The sequence below is a fragment of the Heptranchias perlo genome, chromosome 8, assembly GCF_035084215.1.
Source record: "Heptranchias perlo isolate sHepPer1 chromosome 8, sHepPer1.hap1, whole genome shotgun sequence".
Classification (NCBI taxonomy): domain Eukaryota; kingdom Metazoa; phylum Chordata; class Chondrichthyes; order Hexanchiformes; family Hexanchidae; genus Heptranchias; species Heptranchias perlo.
In genome coordinates, this window is record NC_090332.1 from 3113505 (window position 1) to 3128794 (window position 15290).

General features: G+C 45.9%; 1 long non-coding RNA gene across 1 annotated transcript in view; it reads left to right on the forward strand.

The window, feature by feature from the left end:
- Positions 1-813: 813 nt before the first annotated feature.
- LOC137324117 (uncharacterized) overlaps positions 814-15290 on the forward strand; it is a 35261-nt gene continuing 20784 nt past the window's right edge. The window contains exon 1 of the long non-coding RNA XR_010963498.1: positions 814-892. This is a non-coding gene — a long non-coding RNA (uncharacterized lncRNA). The remainder of the gene's footprint in view (positions 893-15290) is intronic.

The window sequence follows — 15290 nt, forward strand, 5'->3', positions numbered from 1 at the left end:
CTCCTATCCCCTCTCTCTGCCCCTCCAATCCCTCTCTCCCCTGTATTAGGCTTGCCAACTGGTTGGAGGCATTCCTGGAGGTTTGATCATGTGATGCCTGATCACATGACTTCTACAAATGTTATCTCCATCCCCTCTGTCTACTTCCCCCCCACTATTTCCTTCCCCTCAATCCATTATTTCTCCCCTTTTCTGTACTGGTTCATCCCCCCATCTCCTCTCCCCCTTTATCTCCTTCCCCCTAGTTCCACCCTTCTTTTTATCTCCTTCCTCCTATCTCCTTCCCCCATCACCTCTCCCCTCTTTATCTCCTTCCCCTCCTCCCCATCTCCTTCTCCTTCTCCTCCCTGTTTACCCCCTCCCCATATCTCCCCCCTTTATCCACCTCCCCTATCTCCCCCTTTATCGCCCTATCTCCTCCCCTAACTGCTCTCCCTTTATCCCCTCCCCATCTCCCTCCCTCCCCCCCTCCCCCTCCCCCTCCCTCCCCCCCTCCCCCTCCTCCCCCGGTTCGTCTGAATATCGGGAGCGCGGGCTGACGGGCACGCGCCCCTCCTCAATACGCGCGCCCCCGCCCCCCCAATCCATCCATCCCGGACACGTGCGCAGCATCAGCAGTCGCCGCGCGCTCCCGCCCGTCTTGGGGGGGCTCGCGCGCGCCCGACGCTCGCTCCCGCCTGCCTGCGGCGCGCCCCCGCGCCCCCCCCCCCTCTCTCTCCCTCTCTCTCTGGCCAGTGCCGGAGCTGAGCCGAGCCCAGCGCCGCCTCAAGTCGCGCAGATGTGGGCGGAGGAGCCAGCGCTGCCGCCGCTGCTGAATCCCGCTCCCCGAGCAGCGCACCCCCGCTAACAGCAGCAGAGGGAGAGGGAGAGGGAGAGAGAGGAGGGAGCCCAGGTTGGTGCCAGTCCCCCTGTCCTGCCCTGCCCTGGGGGGCACTGCCCCCCCTCTCCCTCTGTGTGTTATCTCTCTGTGTGTGTGTGTGTGTGTGTCTCTCTCTCTAACAGATCCATATCCAGCAGCCGGGAAGCTAATGCACATTTATCAGGATGCAAACCTGCCCAGCAGCAGCAAGGAAGATTCAAAAAAGAAAATACCTGTTATATTATTAATCATTGAACCTTTCTCATTCCGATTGCAGTCCATGTTATGACTGGTTTATGGCTTGTTGCTGCAGTTTGTTGAGAGATGCTTGTGGATTTTCAGAATTATTCTCCGTGTATAATATATTTTTCGGAATTGCTGGAGAAATATTCTGTTTTGAGTTGGTGTATTTTCTTTTGAGATGTGTAATTCCTTCTCTTTCCCCTCCTTCCTGTCTTCCCCTTTGCTGAGAATGACAATGGATTGCAAGATGCATCTGTCAGCTTTTTAATGTAGCAAAACCCTAAATGCTCTCTCCTACAAGCAAAACGTGAAAGGGATTTGATTTACTATCTGAGAATCACCCAGTCTTGTCAGCAGGAAGGGTAGGGGGATTGGGCTGGCTTGGGGGTGGGTGGGTGGGTAAGGGAGAATTATATTTTTTAAGAGGGAATTGTATACAAAGGATGTATCACATCCAGAGCGGGCCATAGTAAATAGAATGAGATTAAAATAATATCATCACACAATGTAACTGGGGAAAGGTGTGCTGCTGTTCCCTGGTGGCTGGTATTGTGTTTATTGCAGCCGTGCCCCATCAGGGACCCAGTGAAAGTAGTATTGGGAGGTCTGCTGTGTGTAAAAGAGACACCGCAGGCTTTTTTTTCCCTTTTGTCGTTTGAATTGGTCCTCAGGGGCTGGTCCGGTTATCTGTGAAGTTAAATATGCAAGCTTCTGATGGGAAAAAAATCAGGGGGGGGGTTTGGGTGGGTGGAAAAATAATAAATTCTCTGGCTGACAACATGCAACGGGGTGTGAGATGTGCACAAACAACAAGAGGATGTTATTTCTTCAGGCAGGATGAGCTTAAATTTAGGAACAGTGGTTTTTTTTTTCTTATGTGTAGCATCTACCAGCGAGACTCAGACAACAACCTGCATTTATATAGCGCCTTTAACGGAGAGACGAGATTTGACGTCGAGTCACATAAAGAGATATTGGGACAGGTAACCAAGAGCTCGGTCAAAGAGGCAGATTTGGCATTGCGCGCGATTTGTCAGAGGGCAGGGCCGTTTCAGGTATGTTGTCAACCGAGTGTGATGCCTAAGGTGTGACAGGAAAAGTGTCACGGGAAGCAAGTGTGGCACTCACGAGAGGTGCACGCTAAGGGAAAGATGGTTAATATAACATTAGCGGATCTGTGTGGCGTCGTTCGTAGTTAGTCACTGTTTTGTAACAAAAGGAGTGTCATCAACAAAGCGTGACAGGAAATGTGTGACGCAAACAAATTACGGGAAGTAAGTGTGACAGAGAAGTGCATGCTGCATGTAAATGTGACCCTGCTATTCAAGACCGGAGAGAGAGAGAGAGAAATCAGGGACTAAAGGCCAGTTAGCCTGATATCAGTAGTAGGGAAAATGCTACAATCTATTAATAAGGACATAGTAACAGGGCACTTAGAAAATCACAAAAGGATTAGGCAGAGTCAACACAGTTTTATGAAAGGGAAATTGTGTTTAACAAATCTATTAGTTTTTTGAGGGTGTAACTAGCAGGATAGATAAAGGGGAACCAGTGGATGTAGTATATTTGGATTTTCAAAAGACATTTGATAAGGTGCCACATGAGAGGTTGTTACACAAGATCAGGGCTCATGGGATTGGGGGTAATATATTAGCATGGATTGAGGATTGGTTAACAGCAGAAAACAGAGAGTAGGAATAAACGGGTCATTCTCAGGTTGGCAGGCTGTAACTAGTGGGGTACCTCAAGGATCAGTGCTTGGGCCTCAGCTATTTACAATCTATATTAATGACTTAGATGAAGGGACCGAGTGTAATGTATCCAAGTTTGCCTACGATACAAAGCTAGGTGGGAAAGTAAGCTGTGAGGAGGACACAAAGAGGCTGCAAAGGGATATCGACAGGTTAAGTGAGTGGGCAAGAAGGTGGCAGATGGAGTATAATGTGGGGAAATCTGAGGTTATTCACTTTGGTAGGAAAAATAGAAAAATGGAATATTTTTTAAATGGTGAGAAACTATTAAATGTTGGTGTTCAGAGGGATTTAGGTGTCCTCGTACACGAAACACAGAAAGTTAACATGCAGGTACAGCAAACAATTAGGAAGGCAAATGGCATGTTGGCCTTTATTGCAAGGGGATTGGAGTACAAGAGTAAGGAAGTCTCACTACAATTGTACAGAGCTTTGGGGAGACCACACCTGGAGTACTGTGTACAGTTTTGGTCTCCTTACCTAAGGAAGGATATACTTGCCTTAGAGGCGGTGCAACAAAGGTTCACTAGATTAATTCCTGGGATGAGAGGGTTGTCCTATGAGAAAAGATTGAGTAGAATGGGCCTATACTCTCTGGAGTATACAAGAATGAAAGGTGATCTCATTGAAACATATAAGATTCTAAGAGGGCTTGACAGGGTAGATGCTGAGAGGCTGTTTCCCCTGGCTGGAGAGTCTAGAACTAGGGGACATAGTCTCAGGATAAGGGGTCGGCCATTTAAGACTGAGATGAGGAGGAATTTCTTCACTCAGAGGGTTGTGAATCTTTGGAATTCTCTACCCCAGAGGGCTGTGGATGCTCAGTCGTTGAGTGTATTCAAGGCTGAGATGGACAGATTTTTGGACTCTCGGGGAATCAAAGGATATGGGGATTGGGCAGGAAAGTGGAGTTGAGGTTGAAGATCAGCCATGATCTGATTGGTGGAGCAGGCTCAAGGGGGTTTATGGCCGACTCCTGTTCCTATTTCTTATGTTGTTATGTTCTTAAAACTTTTAAGATAATTGTCAAAAGAACCAGGGGGGAGATGAGGAGACATTCTTTTGATGCAGCGAGTTGTTATGATCTGGAATGCACTGCCTGAAAGGGCGGTGGAAGCAGATTCAATAATAACTTTCAAAAGGGAATTGGATAAATACTTGAAAAGGAAAAATTTGCAAGAGCTATGGGAAAGAGAGGGGAGTGAGACTAATTGGATAGCTCTTTCAAAGAGCCGGCACAGGCACAATGGGCCGAATGGACTTCTTCTGCGCTGTATGATTCTGTGATTCTATAATACCAGCAGATTGTGTAAATTGGAGAAGACCATATTTTATAGAAATAGGGATGCTATCAACAAAGTGTGACAAGAAAGTGTGATGCAAGAATTTGTGTGTATTTATTTCTGGGGTACGGCAGGGATCAGTACTTGGGCCCCAGCTATTCACAATATATATCAATGATTTGGATGAGGGAACCAAATGTAATATTTCCAAGATTGCTGACGACACAAAACTAGGTGGGATCATGAGTTGCGAGGAGGATGCAAAGAGGTCTCAGGGCGATTTATACAAATTGAGTGAGTGGGCAAATACATGGCAGATGCAGTATAATGTGGATAAATGTGAAGTTATCCACTTCTGGAGGAAAAACAGAAAGGCAGAGTATTATTTAAATGGTGATAGATTGGGAAATGTTGATGTACAAATGGACCTGGGTGTCCTTATACACCAGTCACTGAAAGCAAACATGCAGGTGCAGCAAGCAGTTAGGAAGGCAAATGGTATGTTGGCATTCATTGCAAAAGGATTTGACTACAGGAGCAAGGATGTCTTACTGCAGTTATACAGGGCCTTGGTGAGACCATATCTGGAGTATTGTGTGCAGTTTTGGTCTCCTTACCTAAGAAAGGATATAGTTGCCATGGAGGGAGTGCAGCGAAGGTTCACCAGACTGATTCCTGGGATGGCAGGACTGTCGTATGAGGAGAGATTGGGTCGACTCGGCCTGTATTCACTCGAGTTTAGAAGAATGAGAGGGGATCTCATTGAAACATATGAAATTCAGACAGGGCTAGACAGACTGGATGCAGGGAGGATGTTTCCCCTGGCTGGGGGGTCCAGAACGAGGGGTCACTGTCTCAGGATACAGGTTAGGACATTTAGGACTGAGATGAGGAGAACTTTTTTCACTCAGAGGGTGGTGAACCTGTGGAATTCTCTACCACAGAAGGCTGTGGAGGCCAAGTCACTGAATATATTTAAGAAGGAGCTAGATAGATCTCTAGACACAAAAGGCATCAAGGGGTATGGGGAGAGAGCGGGAATACGGTATTGAGATAGAGGATCAGCCATGATCATATTGAATGGCGGGGCAGGCTCGAAGGGCCGAATGGCCTACTCCTGCTCCTATTTTCTATGTTTCTATCTTGCAGGAAGTGACTAGATTAGGATAATCTGGCCTCATCAACAGTAAATTCCTGGTGTAGGTCAGGACAGATACAGTCGTTACAGTGTCAAGCAGACATCTGGATTTGCCCCACCGTCCCTCTGCATTGAGGCATAAAGTTGTATTCGTGCTATTTTCAAAGCAGCCTGGTCATTAATCTAACCGCAGCATCCACCCCACTTTTCCAATAATCTGATTTGATTCTAAAGGGTTCAGACTCTCCAATTGTGGGGAAGTCCAGAACAAGGGGGCCTAACCTTAAAATTGGAGCTCGGCCGTTCAGGGGTGATGTCAGGAAGCACTTCTTCACACAAAGGGGAGTGGAAATTTGGAACTCTCTCCCCCAAAAAGCTGTTGCGGCCGGGGGTCAATTGAAAATTTCAAAACTGAGATTGATCGGATTTTTTTTAGGTAAGGGTATTAAGGGTTGCAGAACCAAAGCGGGCAGATATGGATCAGCCATGATCTAATTGAATGGCGGAGTGGGCTCGAGGGGCTGAATGGCCTCCTCCTGTTCCTATGTTGAAATTGTGAAGCATCTTATTGCGGTCGGGACAATTGAAGAGCACGGGGACTGAAATCAGTGTGAGATGTGTGTAATGAACATGCTAATTATTTTATTCTTTTATTTGCTATCTTAATGAGATGTTAATTGGTTTATTTTAAACGTCTTTGCTTAAACTGAGGGAAGATGACTTCCATGGGAACTTGCTAACTAATAGTGCATTTGTTAATATTGTATAGGATGTGCGGTAGTGGAGTGGTTATGTTATTGGACTAGTGATCTCGCGGCCTCGCCCACTAAATTCTAGAGAATGTGAGTTCAAATCCCACATGGCGTTTGGAGAATTTGAATTAAGTTTATAATAAAAAGCTGGTGTCAGTAGAAGTGATTATGAAGCTGTTGGATTCTTGTAAACTGGTTCACTAATGTCCTGGTCTGGGCCCATATTTGACTCCAGTCCCACACCAACATGGTTGACTCTTAACTGTCCTCTGAAGTGGCCCCTGCAAGCCACTCAGTTGTATCAAACCACTATTCACAAGGACAACTGGGGATGGGCAATTAATGCTGGCCTTGCCAGTGACGCCCACATCCTGACAATTAATTTAAAAAATGATTTCAACCCCATGAGAGGTTTTAGGAACGGGAAAAGGCTATTATCATGAGCAAACCAATCACTTTTGCTCAAGTCAACCCACTTGCTCACCATGTCCCTCAATCCCTCCTCTCTCCAGAAATGCCTGTTGCCCCATTAAGAATGGCCTTACTCTGCTGTTGTCATAGGCACGAGTGGAGCGTTCCTCTCGCTCTTAATATCAGCTCTAACATGCCAATCATCTTGCCTAAATTTGGAGGTTCCCAAAAAGCTTCTAATGGAAGCCCTGAGGGGAGGTCAGGACATAATGTAAATGCAAATGGATGAAAGTTATTTAAGTATAAATAACCAGTGCACAAATACATGCACCCAGTAAATGGATACTATGAACAGTAGGAATGTCCAAACTGTAGTCCTTGGGTCATTTCTGATACTTAAGTCCTCCAGCCCATAAAGCCCAAGCAAGTCGATCCTATTTGTGTTGGTATTGACTGGTTTATCCTGTTTGAATTTTGTAGGCCTGGAGGTTTGGAAAGCTTTGTTGCCTCAATAATTGCATAATTCCTACATCAAGGAACCCAGATCTGTTAGTATTAGCAATGTGAGGTATATATGTAAATTAATGGAACATGGACACAACCTTTTGTACATCAGTAAATTGCGCATGGCTATGGTCAGTTGATGAATATAAGTTTTCTTCTATACAAGATAGTTATGGAATTGGGGAGAGACTGCAGCAACTCACTCCACAGAGCCACCTAGTGGCCAGAGCCTGCCCTGCATCGTGACTGTTGACATAGCAATATTGAATGGGAAATGGTGACAACAATTTACAATGGTAAATGTTGGCAGAAAAGCGTGACTGAAAATTGTGACAACGGGAAATTTGTGGACAGAAAATGCACACCTGATGCAAGATTTTTACTAATATACAGAGTACGGTAGCTTAGTCACTACGGTACCGGACTAGCAACCCAGTGATTATGAGCTCAAAATCTACCATGGCAAGTTGTAAAATTAAATTCAATAAATATGGTCATTTGTGGGCTAGAAATATTATTTTTCCCATGCTGTTTTAACTAAGGCATTAGCCCATTTATAATAAGGCATGAGCCCATTTATAATATGCCCCTTCCTTTAAATAGTGGACAAGGAAATTTGATAGAAGTGCGAATATCTTAGAGCGCAATTTCAATCCATAAGTTGATTGAAGTTCTCCTAACCTTGTGTGGTCGCTGGTGAGCCCATATTTGGAATATTGTTTTGGGAACCTTCCAAAGGTCATTGATGTGTTGGGGAGCATTTATAAATTGTGTCATGGATTTCGGCCTAGAGACCGCAAGGCCACATGGAGCCCTCTAGCCCTGGCAGTTCAGTGTTATTTGTGCTTATAATTATTGTTTGCTGGTTTGTATTTTGTTGGTCTGAAGGTTTGGAGAGGGCTGTTTTTAGCAGATTCACCAGAATGATACCGGGGCTAAAATGGTTAAATTACGAGGACAGGTTGCATAGACTAGGCTGGTACTCCATCGAATATAGAAGATTAAGGGATGATCTAATTGAGGTGTTTAAGATGATTAACGGATTTGATAGGGTAGATAGAGAGAAACTATTTCCTCTGGTGGGGGGAGTCCAGAACAAGGGGGTATAATCTTAAAATTAGAGCTAGGCCGTTCAGGGGTGATGTCAGGAAGCACTTCTTCACACAAAGGGTACTTGAAATCTGGAACTCTCCCAAAAAGCTGTTGAGGCTGGGGGTCAATTGAAAATTGAGATTGATAGATTTTTGTTAGGTAAGGTGTTAAGGGTTACGGAACCAAGACGGAGTTAAGATACAGATTAACCATTGAATGGTGGAACAGGCTCGAGGGACTGAATGGCCTACTCCGTTTCCTATATTTCTATGTTAGCACTGTTGCCTCATTGTTGGATAAATCCTAAATCAGACCACCACAATGTGTTACTATCAGCAACTTGAGATGCGTGGAAATTAAGGGGACCGTGGATTTAAACTTTAATGGTGGCCTCGAGGCTCCATGGTACACATTGTGCAGCTCATGAAGACACAAACTTGGAGACCCCTGACCTGTTATGCAAAGCAATCCATAAAACTAAACTTAAGTTCAGTGGAGACATGATCCAGGTTTCAACATTTCTGAGAAGCACATGTGATGTAGATCTGAGCAACCTACTCAACCTAAACTGTGAGCACAGAATGAACAGATCTGAAATAAGACAAGTGGTTCAAAGAAAGTTCTCCCCATGGTCCCCACACAACACATGCACACATGTGGAGCAGACTACGCAAAAAGCAGTTGAGGTTGGGATGAGTAATTCCATTTGAAAGGAGCGGGATGAATATCTAGTTGGGAATGGGATTGGTGGTAAGGGGGACAGGTACAGACTGAGATGTCAATGAGTCCATAGGACTCAGTGGTCCATAGGTGGCAAAGTTTGTCTGAAGGACAGCAGACCACAGTTTAATAGTGAAGATGTGACAGTAGATGAATAATCTGAATTTGCTTGAGAACCTTTGGGGATTATGGAGCATTTATACAGACCATTTTGTCAGGAGATTAAATGGGTGGGTCGAACCCATAATAGGGTTGAGTGTACATGGGCATTGGAAGGAGATTAAATGGATGGGGTAGAGCCCATAATAGGGTAGGATGTAAATGGACTGTGGAAGAAGATTAAGTAGGTGACATAGAGTCCATGATAGGGTAGATTGTACATGGAATGTAAAGGAGATTAAATGGGTGGGGAGAGTCCATGATAGGGGAGAGTGGACATGGACTGTGGAAGGTGATTAAATGGGTGGGTAGAGTCCATGACAGGGTAGAGTGTGCATGGACTGTGGAAGGTGATTAAATGGGTGGATAGAGTCCATGATAGGAGAAGAGTGTACATGGGCTGTGGGGGGAGATTAAATGGGTGCTCAAGCTTTAAAACCTATAAAGAGAAGGACAAGAAAGGTAGGTCATCAATAGGAAGATTCTTTCAGAGTAAGTCAGGTTAGTCGAACCAGTGGACAGAAATTTAAATTAGTGAAAAATAAATTTAAGACAGGTATCAGAAAGAATGAAGAAGGCAGTAGAGGCAAGTAGATTGGGGGAGTTCAGGTTGGAATTGGTTGCCTGACGGGTGAGTTGTTGACCTAATGAGACGAACCTGATTGGCTGAATGGCTTTTTCCATCTTTGGTTTTATGTGGGTGAGGGAGCATCATTACTTCTCAGAGAAACTTGCAAGTTCATGGTGGTCATGGTTCACAAATGAAGCAACAGAGAATGACCAACAGAACAGCAGAAAAGACTGGGTAAACACCATCACTTAGGCTACCTGGACAAAGCCAAGGCATCTTTCTATGGTAGGCTAGGTGTGAATGGCCTCTAGCAGTAGCCTAGTGGGATTCCTATAGTGCAGGATATTACGAGGCTGAAAAGAATGAGAGGGAAAGTGAGGTAAGTCAAAAATATGATTAGTTGATAGTAAAGGGTACATTTCCAATTACATGCTCCCAGCTTTACGTAAAGGGAATTTTTTTTTTATTCGTTCACGGGATGTGGGCGTCGCTGGCAAGGCCGGCATTTATTGCCCATCCCTAATTGCCCTTGAGAAGGTGGTGGTGAGCCGCCTTCTTGAACCGCTGCAGTCCGTGTGGTGACGGTTCTCCCACAGTGCTGTTAGGAAGGGAGTTCCAGGATTTTGACCCAGCGACAATGAAGGAACGGCGATATATTTCCAAGTCGGGATGGTGTGTGACTTGGAGGGGAACGTGCAGGTGGTGTTGTTCCCATGCGCCTGCTGCCCTTGTCCTTCTAGGTGGTAGAGGTCGCGGGTTTGGGAGGTGCTGTCGAAGAAGCCTTGGCGAGTTGCTGCAGTGCATCCTGTGGATGGTGCACACTGCAGCCACAGTGCGCCGGTGGTGAAGGGAGTGAACGTTTAGGGTGGTGGATGGGGTGCCAATCAAGCGGGCTGCTTTATCTTGGATGGTGTCGAGCTTCTTGAGTGTTGTTGGAGCTGCACTCATCCAGGCAAGTGGAGAGTATTCCATCACACTCCTGACCTGTGCCTTGTAGATGGTGGAAAGGCTTTGGGGAGTCAGGAGGTGAGTCACTCGCCGCAGAATACCCAGCCTCTGACCTGCTCTCGTAACCACAGTATTTATATGGCTGGTCCAGTTAAGTTTCTGGTCCATGGTGACCCCCAGGATGTTGATGGTGGGGGATTCGGCGATGGTAATGCCGTTGAATGTCAAGGGGATGTGGTTAGACTCTCTCTTGTTGGAGATGGTCATTGCCTGGCACTTATCTGGCGCGAATGTTACTTGCCACTTATCAGCCCAAGCCTGGATGTTGTCCAGGTCTTGCTGCATGCGGGCTCGGACTGCTTCATTATCTGAGGGGTTGCGAATGGAACTGAACACTGTGCAGTCATCAGCGAACATCCCCATTTCTGACCTTATGATGGAGGGAAGGTCATTGATGAAGCAGCTGAAGATGGTTGGGCCTAGGACACTGCCCTGAGGAACTCCTGCAGCAATGCCCTGGGGCTGAGATGCTTGGCCTCCAACAACCACTACCATCTTCCTTTGTGCTAGGTATGACTCCAGCCACTGGAGAGTTTTCCCCCTGATTCCCATTGACTTCAATTTTACTAGGGCTCCTTGGTGCCACACTCGGTCAAATGCTGCCTTGATGTCAAGGGCAGTCACTCTCACCTCACCTCTGGAATTCAGCTCTTTTGTCCATGTTTGGACCAAGGCTGTAATGAGGTCTGGAGCCGAGTGGTCCTGGCGGAACCCAAACTGAGCATCGGTGAACAGGTTATTGGTGAGTAAGTGCCGCTTAATAGCACTGTCGACGACACCTTCTATCACTTTGCTGATGATTGAGAGTAGACTGATGGGGCGGTAATTGGCCGGATTGGATTTGTCCTTTTTGTGGACAGGACATACCTGGGCAATTTTCCACATTGTCGGGTAGATGCCAGTGTTGTAGCTGTACTGGAACAGCTTGGCTAGAGGCGCAGCTAGTTCTGGAGCACAAGTCTTCAGCACTACAGCTGGGATGTTGTCGGGGCCCATAGCCTTTGCTGTATCCAGTGCACTCAGCCGTTTCTTGATATCACGTGGAGTGAATCGAATTGGCCGAAGACTGGCTTCCGTGATGGTGGGGATATCGGGAGGAGGCTGAGATGGATTATCCACTCGGCACTTCTGGCTGAAGATGCACATCCCAAAGCTTTCACTCCATGAATTTTAATGGGTGGAAAATCGTAGGTTGCAATTTCCTTTTGTGTGCTCCCAATGGGCAGGCCTCAGAGCTAGGAGGATGCAATCGGAAAATGAACCCTTTCGAGTAGGTTATAATAGGCTGTAGGAGGAAGGGAAGACCGAGGACATAAGGAGCTCCACAGTTTTGAAGCTATGGAAAACAATAAGTTAGAGTAGGAGGCTTTGGATCAAGGTTGATATTTCCACCACCTCTCAGGATGTCCCAAAGCGCTTCACAGCCATTGAAGTATTTTCGAAGTGTAGTCACTGTTGTAATTACCGAAGTGCAGCAGCTAATTTGCACACAGCAAGGTCCCGACTGCAATGAGATAAATGACCAGATAACCCATGGTGTTGATTGAGGGATGAATATTGGTCAGGACACTGGGAGAACTCACTGCCCTCCTTCGGAGGGTGCCGTGGGATCTTCAGATGTCCAACCGAGCAAGAAGACTGGGCCTCGATTTAACATCTCATTCAAAAGACAATGCCTCCGACAGTGCAGCACTCCCTCAGTACTGCACTGAAGTGTTAGCCTGGATAATGGGCTCAAGTCTGTGAAGTGGGGGTTGAAACTTCTGACTCGGGGAGAGTGCTACCTCTAAGCCAAGGCTGACACCTTGGGCCGTGAAACTCGATAGGGGGTCTACCAGTCTCCTGCCGGAGTTGCTTTTTACGTGGTTGTATGACGTTCCTCTCTCTGCTGTTTTAACCCAGGTGTTATTCCATTTCAAACAAACAGGTTAATGGTTCAATTAAATAGCATTCAGGAATGTCATACAAATATATCAGGCATTTGTAAATCAGTATTGTGCACTGTAATTTCTAGCCTGTGGTTATTTCTACCTCCAAGGTGGTCTAAGACTGTAAGAGTGATTATCGGAAAGTAGCTGGAGATGATCAATTGAACCTTCCCGGAGACTGTTTGTTTCCGAGTACAGCCCAAAGTAAGCGGTAAACTCCATCCGAGGCTAAATACTGACACAACATCCTGTGCAAGATCTGGAGTTTCACTTTGTTCTGGGGATGTGGGTGGTGCTGGCAAGGATGCATTTATTGCCGATCTCTAGGTGCCCTGAGAAGGTGGTGGTGGGCCTTCTCCTTGACCTACGGCAGTCCTCGTGGTGATGACCCTCTGTAATAGCTGTTTTAGTAGTGAGGGGCTTGCTAGGCCACTTCAGTGGGTATTGAGAATCAAGCATGTAGTGTGGGATGAGAGTCATATGTGGGCCCACCTTGGTAGGGAAGGCTTTGCCTCGGTTTATATCTCACCTGAAAGATGGCATTGGATTGAGGGATATGGTGAGAAGGTGGGTAGGTTGGAATTAAGGATATTGTGAGAAGTAGAGTAGGCTGGATTCAGGAATATGGTGAGTAGGCATGTTTAAGGAAGTGATGAGAAGGCAAGGAGACGGGATTGAGGGATATGGTGAGGAGACGAGATTGAAATCTATCAAACAAGGGACAAAGTTGTTGGACTTAATGAAGTATCTCCCTTTTAACATGTCCTACATTCTGTAGCCAGATGGGTTTATTTACCAGCACCTCTGTATTCATGTAAACTCCAAAGGAGACAGGCTTCACAGATGTTGTTTATTAAACTGGGGAATGCAAATTTGTTCTAAATAAAATATTTAGATGGGGAACATCACAAAAAAAAAAAGAATTATAAACAATATTCCCTCTCCTCCTTCGGTACTATTGACTGAGAAATGTGTTAAAATTAGAAATCGTTGTGAGTAAAACAGTCATTTTTTAGAAATCCTTCATGATCTGACTTGCTTCGATGAGCGCTACTTCAGACAGTGTCCAATAATATACAAATCGTAGGTGTTTACCCTCAATGGATTCAAATCACATCAGAAAACAGAGGGTCAAGGCAGCGTGGAGAGTCACACGGAGCTTGGAGCCTCCGATTTCTGTGTAACCCGTTCACCACCATTTTTTTTTACTTGACACACCCTTGACCTTTCACCCCTGAAGATGCCAACTCCCTGCCAAGGTTCAGTTCCACAGAAACCAGTTGCCCTCCGGTACCTCACCCGAAATGAGAGGAACATTTCCTCTGTCAGCAAGGGTTCTACACTGAATGAATTTGAGGCAGGCTCAATCCAGATTAGGAATATAGGAACAGAAGGAGGCCATTCAGCCCCTCGAGCCTGTTCCGCCTTTCAATTAGATCATGGCTGATCTGTATCTTAACTCAATCTCCCCGCCTTGGTTCCGTAACTCTTAATACCCTTACCCAACAAAAATCTATCAATCTCAGTTTTTACATTTTCAATTGACCCCCAGCCTCATCAGCTTTTTGGGGGGAGAGAGTTCCAGATTTCCACTCCCCTTTGTGTGAAGAAGTGCTTCCTGACATCACCCCTGAACGGCCTAGCTCTAATTTTAAGGTTATGCCCCCTTGTTCTGGACTCCCCCCACCAGAGGAAATAGTTTCTCTCTATCTACCCTATCAAATCCTTTAATCATTTTAAACACCTCAATTAGATCACCCCTTAATCCTCTACACTCAAGGGAATACAAGCCTAGTCTATGCAACTTGTCCTCATAATTTAACTCTCTAAACCCCGGTATCATTCTGGTGAATCTGCATCCCCTCCAAGGCCAATATATCCTTCCTGATGTGCGGTGCCCAGAACTGAACGCAGTATCTCCAGATGGGGTCTGACCAGAGCTTTATATAACTGTAGCGTTCCATGCGAATGTGAGCCCACAGTACAAAAGTGTCCATAATTCCACACTAATTGGCACAAAGTGGACAATACCACCCGGGAGAGGCTGTGAGGACAGCTGGTAAGGCAAGTGGAGAAACGTCTCTGACTGGTCCAGCAGGGACTGGTCCTCTGAGGCTGCGGCTGAAGTACATTGTCTGGGCAGAGTAGAAGGGAACTCGATTCTGCATCTGGCCTGTGCTGTACCTGACCTGGGAGTGCTAGAGTGTCAAAAGTGACTAAAACTGCTCCACTCCCTAGCGTGCAATGGTAGATCTGTTTGAGTCTGAGAATTTAGAGATGTTCCTTTAACACCACTCAAAGTTGCAACTGAGCAACAGTCGGACCTGCAGGGCGGAGTTTGTAAACTGAGCTAAAGTTATTTTTAACCATATCAAATCCAGTTGGATCCTAACAGCAAGTGGAGAGACTGGAGAAGCCGGGATTGTTCTCCTTTTGAGCAGAGAAGGTCAAGGGGAGATTTGATAGAAGTGTTCAAAATCACGAAAGGTTTTGATAAAGTAAATAATGAGAAACTGTTTCTACTGGCAGGAGGGTCGGTAACCAGAGGACACAGATTTAAGATAATTGGCAAAAGAGCCAGAGGGGAGATTTTTTTTTAACGCAGCGACTGTCATGATCTGGAATGCGCTGCCTGAAAGGGCGGTGGAAGCAGATTCAATCATAACTTTCAAAAGGGAATTAGATAAATAATTGAAAATCAAAAAAATTGCAGGGCTATGGGGGAAAGAGCAGGGGAGTGGGACTAATTGGATAGCTCTTTCAAAGAGCCAGCACAGGCACGATGGGCCGAATGGCCTCCTTCTGTGCTGTAAGATTCTATGAAATGGAAAAGCACAAATGCTGATGGGGTTCCATACAGTGTGACTCATG